Source organism: Gorilla gorilla, chromosome 13 (assembly GCF_029281585.2).
Source record: "Gorilla gorilla gorilla isolate KB3781 chromosome 13, NHGRI_mGorGor1-v2.1_pri, whole genome shotgun sequence".
NCBI classification, from domain to species: Eukaryota; Metazoa; Chordata; class Mammalia; order Primates; family Hominidae; genus Gorilla; species Gorilla gorilla.
In genome coordinates, this window is record NC_073237.2 from 114,956,911 (window position 1) to 114,966,150 (window position 9,240).

Below are 9,240 nucleotides of genomic sequence, written 5' to 3' on the forward strand. Positions count from 1 at the left end.
GATCACGGGGGCCGTTCTCCCATGTTGTTCTGATGGTAAATTCTCATGAGATCAGTTGGTTTTATAAGGGGCCTTTCCCCACTTCGCTCAGCACTTCTCTCTCCTGCTGTCATGTGAAGAAGCACATGTTCGATTCCCTTTCTGCCATGATTGTAAGTTTCCTGAGGCCTCCCCAGCCATGTGGAATTGTGAGCCAATTAAATCTGTTTCCTTTATAAATTACCCAGCCTTGGGGTATTTCTTCATAGCAACATGAAAACAAACTAATGTAGTAAGTTAGTACCAAGTAGTGGAGCACTGCTATAAAGATATCCAACAATGTGGCAGCAACTTTGGAACCGGGTAATAGGCAGAGGCTGTAACATTTTGGCAGGCTCAGATGAAGACAGGAAAATGTGCGAAGGTTTGGAACTTCCTAGAGACTTGTTGAGTGGCTTTCACAAAAATGCCGATAGTGATATGGACAATGAAGTCCATGCTGAGGTGGTCTCACATGGACATGAAGAACTTTTTGGGAACTGGAGTGAAGGTCACTCTTGCTGTGCTTTAATGAAGACACTGGTGGCATTTTGCCCCTGCCCTAGAGACCTGTGGAACTTAGAACTTGAGAGAGATGATTTAGGGTATCTGGCAGAAGAAATTTCTAAGCGGTAAAGCATTCAACAGGTGACAGAACATAAAAGTTTGGAAAATTTACAGCCTGGCAATGCGGTAGAAAAGAAAAACCCATTTTCTGGGGAGAAATTCAAGCCGGCTACAGAAATTTGCATAAGTAATGAGGATCCAAATGTTAATCACCAAGACAATTGGGAAAATGTTCCAGGGCATGTCAGAGACTTTCATGGCAGCCCCTCCCATCACAGGTCCAAGGCCTAGGAAGAAAAAATGGTTTCGTTGGCCAGGTGCAGGACCCCTCTGCTGTGTGCAGCCTAGGGACTTGGTTCCTTGTGTTCCAGCAGCTCCAACCCTGGACAAAAGGGGCCAAGGTGTAGCTCATGCCATGGCCTCAGAGGGTGCAAGCCCAAAGCCTTGGCAGCTTCCATGTGGTGTTGGTCTCACAGATGTGCAGAAGACAAGAATTGAGATTTGGGAACCTGTGCCTAGATTTCAGAGGATGTATGGAAACACCTGGAGGTCCAGGCAGAGGTGTGCTTGAGGGGTGGGACCCTCATAGATAACCTCTGCTAGGGCAGTGCAGAAAAGAAATGTGGGGTTAGAGCCTCCCCACAGAGTCCCCACTGGGGCACTGCTTTGTAGAGGTGTGAGAAGAGGGCCACCATCCTCCAGACCCCAGAATGGGAGATCCACTGACAGCTTGCACTGTGTGCCTGAAAAAAGTTACAGACACTCAACACCAGCCTGTGAAAGCAGGCAGGCAGGAGGGGGCTGTACCCTGCAAAGCCACAGGGAAACAGCTGCCCAAGGCCGTGGGAGGCCACCTCTCTTGCATCAGCATGACCTGGATGTGAGACATGGAATCAAAGGAGATCACTTCGGAACTTTAAGAATTAATGACTGCTCTATTGGATTCTAGGCTTGCAGGGGCATCTAGCCCCTTTGTTTCAGCCAGTTTTTCCATCTGGATTTTGTGCATTTATGCAATGCCTGTAGCTCCATTTTATCTTGAAAGTAACTAACTTGCTTTCGATTTTACAGGCTTCTACACAGAAGGGACTTGCCTTGTCTCAGATGAGACTATGGACTTGGACTTTGGGGTTAATACTGAAATGAGTTAAGACTTTGGGGAACAGTCAGGAAGTCGTAATTGTGTTTGGAAATGTGAGAAAGATGAGATTTGGGAGGGGCCAGGGACAGAATGATATGGTCTGGCTCTGTGTCCCCACCCAAATCTCATGTTGAATTGTAGTCCCCATGTGTTGAGGAAGGGACCTTGTGGGAGGGGATTAGATCATGGGGGTTATTCCCTAAGCTGTTCTCGTGACAGTGAGTGAGTTATCACGAGATCTGATGCTTTTAAAAGGCCTTTCTCCACTTTGCTCTGCACTTCTTTTTCCTACCTCTATGTGAAGAAGGATGTATTTACTTTCCCTCCTGTCATGATTGTAAGTTTCCTGAGGCCTCCCCAGACATGCAGAACTGTGAGTTAATTAGACCTCTTTTCTTCATAAATTACCCAGTCTTGGGTATTTCTTCACAGCAGCATGAAAATGAACTAGTACATCCAGTGACCAGGAAAACTAGGAATTGACTTGATGGGATAGCAAGCTATTATTAAAAGAACCAAAGTACTGGGGGATCTTGGTTTGAGACCTAGGTTTCCATTGGTAAAAAGTGAGCTATTGGGTAAGTCACTGTATCCCATCGAGCCTCATTTTTTCATATGTCATGAGGTTATTGGAATATCGATGAAAAGAGTTAAACTCTAAAATATTTTAAGAGATATTTATTCTGAGCCAAATGTGAGTGACAATGGTCCATGACACAGATTTTAGGAGGTCCTAAGAACATGTGCTCAAGGTCGTTGGGTTGCAGCTTGGTTTTATAGATTTTAGACGGCATGAGATATCAATTAAATACATTTAAGGAATACATTGGTTTGTTCCAGAAAGGCAGGACAACTTGAAGCAGGGATAGGGGGAAAAGGAGGCTTCCAGGCTATAAAACATTTTCTGGTTGACAATTGGTTGAGTTTTTGTCTAAGGACCTGGGATCAATAGAAAGTAAATGTTCAGGTTAAGGTAAAAGATTGTGGAGACGAAGGTTCTTTTGAAGTCTCATAGCCGCTGCCTTTAGAAACAATAGATGAAAAATGTTTCCTATTCAGATCCTTTAAAAGGTGCTAGACTCTTAGTTAATCTATTCAGAATTGGAGGGGCCTGGAAGGAAAAGGTCTAGCTATGTTAATAGGGATTCTTTACAGATGTAAATTTTCTCCCACAAAGGACGGCTTGCAGGGCCATTTCAAAATGTGACAAAAAACACGTTTTGGAGGTAAGATATTTTGATTTTCTTCCTTGTCTCATAATGTTATGTCAGAGTCAGGTTGAAAAATAAGTCACAATATGTAGGGTTAAATGAAACCCATCTGATGAGAATTTGTGGTTTGTAGGTCATGACTCCCCAGACCCTTTAGATAGCAATTTGGGCAAGATAAAAAAAAAAAAAAAAATCAGAGTTTATATTTTTTGGTAACTTATCACCCTTATTTCTTTAATAAAATATTAGCCAGATTATAATTTATCAAGGGTAAAAATAGAGCTTGCAAGTTGAAGAGGACATAGGGTCCTTACATCTCTTTTACACGTTGTGACAATCTCAACATCATGTCCAAAGATTCTCAATTACAATAGCATTGGTCTTTATGATACATAATTCCTTCATTAATGATGATAAATAATATATATTTATATATTTCTCACCATTGAGAAATATGTCCACAGCCAGGCACAGTGGCTCACGCCTGTTATCCCAACACTTCAGGAGGCCAAGGTGGGTGGATCACTTAGGATCAAGAGTTTGAGGCCATCCTGGCCAACATGCTGAAACCCCATCTGTACTAAAAATACAAAAAAAATATAGCCGAGCATGGTGGCAGGTGCCTGTAATCCCAGCTACTTAGGAGGCTGAGGCAGGAGAATCACTTGAACTCAGGAGACAGAGGTTGCAGTGAGCCGAGATGGTGCCACTGCACTCCAGTCTAGGTGACAGAACCGGACTCTGTCTAAAAAAAAAAAGAAAAGAGAGAGAGAGAAATATGTCCACAATAAGTTATGTTTTCTTTTTGTTTTTAAGATGGAGTCTCACTCTGTCAATCAGGCTGGAGTGCAGTGGCACGAGCTCGGCTAATTGCAACCTCCGCCTCCCAGGTTCAAGTGATTCTCCTACCTCAGTCTCCAGAGTAGATGGGGTTACAGGCATACACCACAATGCCCAGATAATTTTGTTTTGTTTTGTTTTGTTTTTTGTAATTTCAGTAGTGACACGATTTCTCCATGTTGGTCAGGCTTGTCTCCATCTCCAGATCTCAGGTGATCAGCATGCCTTGGCCTCCCAAAGTGCTAGGATTACAGGCGTGAGCCACCACACCCAATCCGTGTCTTAGATTTTAACAAAAAAGTTTACAATGTAAATAAAAAAAAAAATTAAAAATCGGGAAAAGGGTATAGAAGGATATAAAGAAAAAATTATATAGCTGCACAGTGTGCTTGTGTTTCAAACTAAATGTTATCACAGAAGAGTCAAAAAGTAAAAATATAAAAAGTTTATGAAGTAAAAATATTACAGTAGGCTAAGGTAAATTTATTATTGAAGAAATATGTTTTATAAGTTTAGTGTATCCTAAGTGTGCAGTGCTTATAAAGTTTGTAGCAGTGTGCAGCGATGTTCTACAATTTCACATTCACTCATCACTCACTCACAGACTCACCCAGAGCAAATTCCAGTCCTACAAGCTCCATTCATGGTAAGTGCCCTACACAGGTATACCACTTTTTAACTTTTATCTGTATTTCTACTGTACCTTTTCTATGTTTAGATAAACAAATGCTTACCATTGTGTTGTAATTGCCTACAATATTCAGCACAATAACAGGCTGTACAGGTTTGTGGCCTAGAAGCAATAGGCTATACCATAGAGCCTAGGAGTGTGGTAGGCTATACCCTGTAGGCTTGTGTTATACACACTCTGTAGGCTTATGTTATACATACTCTATAATGTTTGCACAACATCAAAATCCCCTGACAAATTATTCAGAAAGTATCCCTGACATTAAGTGATGCATAACTCTGTGTATGTGTGTATTTATAAATATATGCACACACATATATGCATGTATACAGGTATTGTGTATATATATATATACAGAGTATTATATATATAATACACTGTGTGTGTATACACACACACACACATATACTCAAGGAACTCAAGGGCGGCTACACTCACTGTGACACAAACCCCTAAAACTATTTTTTTAATGTACAGCACAAAATAATAAAAAAGAAAAAAAAGTGTGCACTCATATATAGCTAGATACCTAACTGCACACAGAAAGGCCAGGTATGTGGGCATTCATGATGGAGATGCTGAAGGAGTTTTGCCTCACTAATTTGCCCATTATTTCACAGACATTCATTGAGCACCTACTCCATGTTACACACTGGAAAGCAGTGGAGATTAAAACGGCAAGTGCCACCATCACCCCATTCTCAGTGTTGCTCTGCTGTTAGATGGAACCTTTATCAAGTGTCAGCAAGGGAACCTGGCATTTATCAGGGTGGGTGCTGTGCTCTGCTCTGCTGACAGGGTAAATTCAATACATGTCATCCCCACTGTGCTAAGATGTTTTAATGGCTTGCTCTTTCTTCCTTCCATCACCCAGGCAACTTTGTCTTTCTTTTCTCTTCAGTCCCTTTCTCCCATCCCCTCAATTGCTCACCTTTCACATTTTGGGTTCCCCTTTGCACAAGTTGCCTATGTTTGTGACTTTGAAGGAGTCACTAATTCTCTCTGTTTCTGCATACCCATCCATGAAATGTGTTAATTGACTAAATTATCCCTGATGTCTTACCCAGCTCTTAGTGCTATGCTAGCATTGTAGAATTCTGGTTTGAATTCTTCCTAAAAAGCAGAGCCTGAGACACGGGCCTTTGTGGAGGTAGTTTATTTGGGGTCATTTGCTCCTGTGGTACATGATGGATGGCCTGAGAAATAAACCAGGGAAGGTTTGTTTCCAAGCCACAGGCTTGGAGGATTAGTGAAGTGTAAATGGGGAAAGAAGAAAAGCAGCCAATCCAAGGTTACTGAGCTGATTACAACTACAGAAAAACTGGAGCTTAATCCTGTTTGTGATATTTCAAGAGCTGTATGGAATGTGCCTTAGAAATCTCTGAGATTGGAAAAAAGAGAATACTTACCTACTAGTTCCTGCCCATTGGTAAAGCATTGTTCCAGGAAATGTTAACACCCTATCTGTTCCCAGTGTGTGCAGACATCAGAACGGCTGATCAAGCTCTTACGGTAGATCCATGTGATTGTGCCAGATAAGCCCTGGGAGAAAAAGCAAGAGATATGCAGTGCAGCCGAGATCAGGTGCTATTAGGCTACACCTGAGTACAGCTGGTTGCTATAGCAAAGACTAGAGAAAAATTGGTAGAGTGAGAGAATATGAAAGGAAAATATATGTGCAACAAAGAAGCCATTGCATTCCTCAATGTTGTCTAATGCTGATACCAAGAATTTTTGTCAAATCAGCTTTATCAGGGCACTGAACATATGGGGACTATGTCAGGAAATTTCGATATCCAACATTTCTACAAACGCACAGAATTGTTCTGGGCATGGGCTCCATTGCCCAACTTCTTCCCAGTTCCCACCTAGGTTCCTCATAACATTGATAACGATTATCAATGTGCCAGGCAATGTATTAGGCACTTTAAACACAATGTCTTTTCTAATCCCTAAATCAGTAGGATCCTATCATCAGGTTAGTACCTATAATCCCATTTTCCCATTTTACAAATGAGGAAACTAAGGCTCAGGAAACGGAAGTGACTTTCCTCAATTTACATGATCCATGAAGACCTAAATTGAAATCCATATATATATATATATATATATGGACCTAAATTGAAATCCATATATATATATATATATAGCACAGGCTATTTCCAGTAGTTGAAACTATCTCAATGGACACTTGGATTTAGACAGGGTGCATGCCTCAGTTCTAGGTCGATGATATCTCTGCCTTATCTGATGACTAATCTTGAACTCCAACTTGCTTGGCTATAGCCTTGATACCCTGCTTAGTTACTTACCAGAGACTCCAGCTGCTTGGACCTCAAACACTAGTCCAGGTATATTTTATACCAAATACTAACTCAATTTTGAACTGGAAGCCTCATAATTTTTTACTTATGCTTTTTCTCATTGGAGACCAGTCTACAACCAAGTCAGTACCCCAAACTAACTCTTGTACCTTCCAGTTTCTCGATTTGCACCTTTCCTTCTGTTGTTTCATTTTTCTCTTTATACTTTTTTCTTTCCGTAATCCATTCCAATTAGCAGATTAGGGTAAGGCACAGCAGAGAATAACAGGAATGGCTAAACTGGGAGATAAATTTGACATTATTTAAAATTAATCAGAGATTCAGGGAAGTTAATATTTAAAGAGAAAATAGCACATCTTAGTCTCCTAGCCTATCTTAGTCTATGCAGGCCTCTATAACAAATATCTTAGACTGCATAATGTAATAACAATAGATATTTATTGCTCACAATCTGGAGGCTGAGAAGCCCAAGATCAAGGTGCCAACAGATTTGGTGTCTAGCGAGGGCTTGTGCTTCATAGATGGTGCTTACTATGTGTCCTTACGTGACAGAAGAATAAAAGAGCCGCCTCAAGTATCTTTTTTAAGGGCACTAATTCCATTCATGAAAGCACAACCCTCATGATCTAATCACCTTCTAAAGGCTTCACCTCTTAATCCTACCACAATGGGGATGAGGTTTCTACATGACTTTTGGAAGGACACATTGAAACCACAGCACAGCCTTTCTGTGCACTCATTCCCTCCCATAATGTACTTTTTTTCCTTCTAAGCTTCTTGACAATAGATCATTCAGTGCATTGGACAATCATCGCTTATCTACACTTGTATAATGTAATGATCTCTTCCCTAGCCGTTGTTGACTGCGCTAAGGATCAGATCCTGATTCTAGCTAAGCTGTTCTTAGTATAGAAACAGTGAGGGAAAAGGAAACTGGAAGAGGCAAGTAGGGGGTTTCTGTTTTTCATGTGACGGGTAGGTGAATGTAGGTGGAAGGTGCAAGCATCTTCCACTATGTAAATGGATAAACAAAGATTGCTGGTCTAATGAGAATGAGGAAGGAAACACGTTTTAATTATTTAAAAAACAGTGATAAGTGGAGAAAGATTTCAATCAGCCCTAAATGCTATGCCCAGTTATCTTCCTGCACCCTTGACCACCCATGTCCCTGTCCTTTGACTTATTAAAGTTACTGAATTATTTACCTGATCCATTCTCCCTTTTTTAAAAACTGGAATTATTAAAAGGCATGCCTGCACTATGTTTTCAATGACATAAAATTCTCTGCTTTCTGAATTTCTTTCATTTCCCAGTAGATCCAGTTGTTATAAAGTGCTTCCTTATGTTGAACGTAAAGCAGTTTCCCTGTACTTTCCACTCGTCAACTCTATTTCTGCTCTTTGGGACCAAATAAAGCCAGTAAAATCCCTTCTTTTTCTACCCGCCCATCCAACATCCGAAAGAAAGCATCCCAACTCTTCTTCCCATTCCATGAAGAAGTTTTTGTTTTCTAGGCTAAAAGTGCTCAGATTATCTTTTGTGTGTGTGTGCCATAGTTAAGAATCCCATGGGTTATGCTGGTCTCTTCTATGTGGTTATAATACAAATTGTTAATCTCTCTCTCCATGTCTAGATTCGGCTGGCTCAATATGTAATGATGTGGCCCTGTTACATGCCTGTCTCTATGGTCCTACTTACATTATAAATAATCACTGCCTTGTGATTCCAACGTTAAGAAGCTACAGTACTACATGGTGGTATTATGTTTGACATCAGACATGGCCCAACAGGGGAGAAGAATATGCTTCAACAGTTAGATGATTATGTTAATACAAACTGGGATTTTTTATTATGTTTGTCTCTTTCAAGATTGAATTTGATGTGATTGCTTCTGCTGATTCAGTACTAGGTAATGGAGGCTGAAATGTATTCCTCAGAAAATCCTCTGGGAACAGCCACCTGGGACTGACAGAGAGAGTCACTGGGTGTCACTGTTGAGTCATACAAATGCACTGGCCGCTTGCTTATAGAAGTCTGGCTCCTTAAAGAAGCTAGGAGAAGGAGGTTTGGGGTGGCTGCCTGTCTCCTCCTGGTCTGTGTCTCTTCACTAGGGTCAAGATAAAGCATCCCTCTCCCAGATTTTCCCTAAGAAGTATTGAGTCAGATGTGCCCACGTCAGTGTGGGCTTTAGCTGCTGTTTAATGAGTTGATCCATCCTTGATCTGCCTGATGGTGCTGAGAGGAGTCTGCTTTTATGTATGTATGTAGTAAGTGATCACACCCCCCACCCTAGTCAAAGAGGTCTCCCCCTCATACCCAGGACTTGCTGAAACTTATAGCTCTCTTCAGAGCAGATAAGCCCTTCCATTCCACTGTTTGTTCCAGATTCAGACTGTGATTTCAGTCTCAGTCAAGGGTCAGTGGCACATTTCAGGTTTTTTTTTTTTA

General features: G+C 41.1%; 1 long non-coding RNA gene across 1 annotated transcript in view; it reads right to left on the reverse strand.

The window, feature by feature from the left end:
* Nucleotides 1–7,067, reverse strand: part of LOC109028285 (uncharacterized) — a 71,720-nt gene extending 64,653 nt beyond the window's left edge. The window contains exons 1-2 of the long non-coding RNA XR_002007297.3: nucleotides 6,942–7,067; nucleotides 5,878–6,010 (exon numbers count right to left, since the gene is read on the reverse strand). This is a non-coding gene — a long non-coding RNA (uncharacterized lncRNA). The remainder of the gene's footprint in view (nucleotides 1–5,877; nucleotides 6,011–6,941) is intronic.
* Between the last annotated feature and the right edge of the window lie 2,173 nt (nucleotides 7,068–9,240).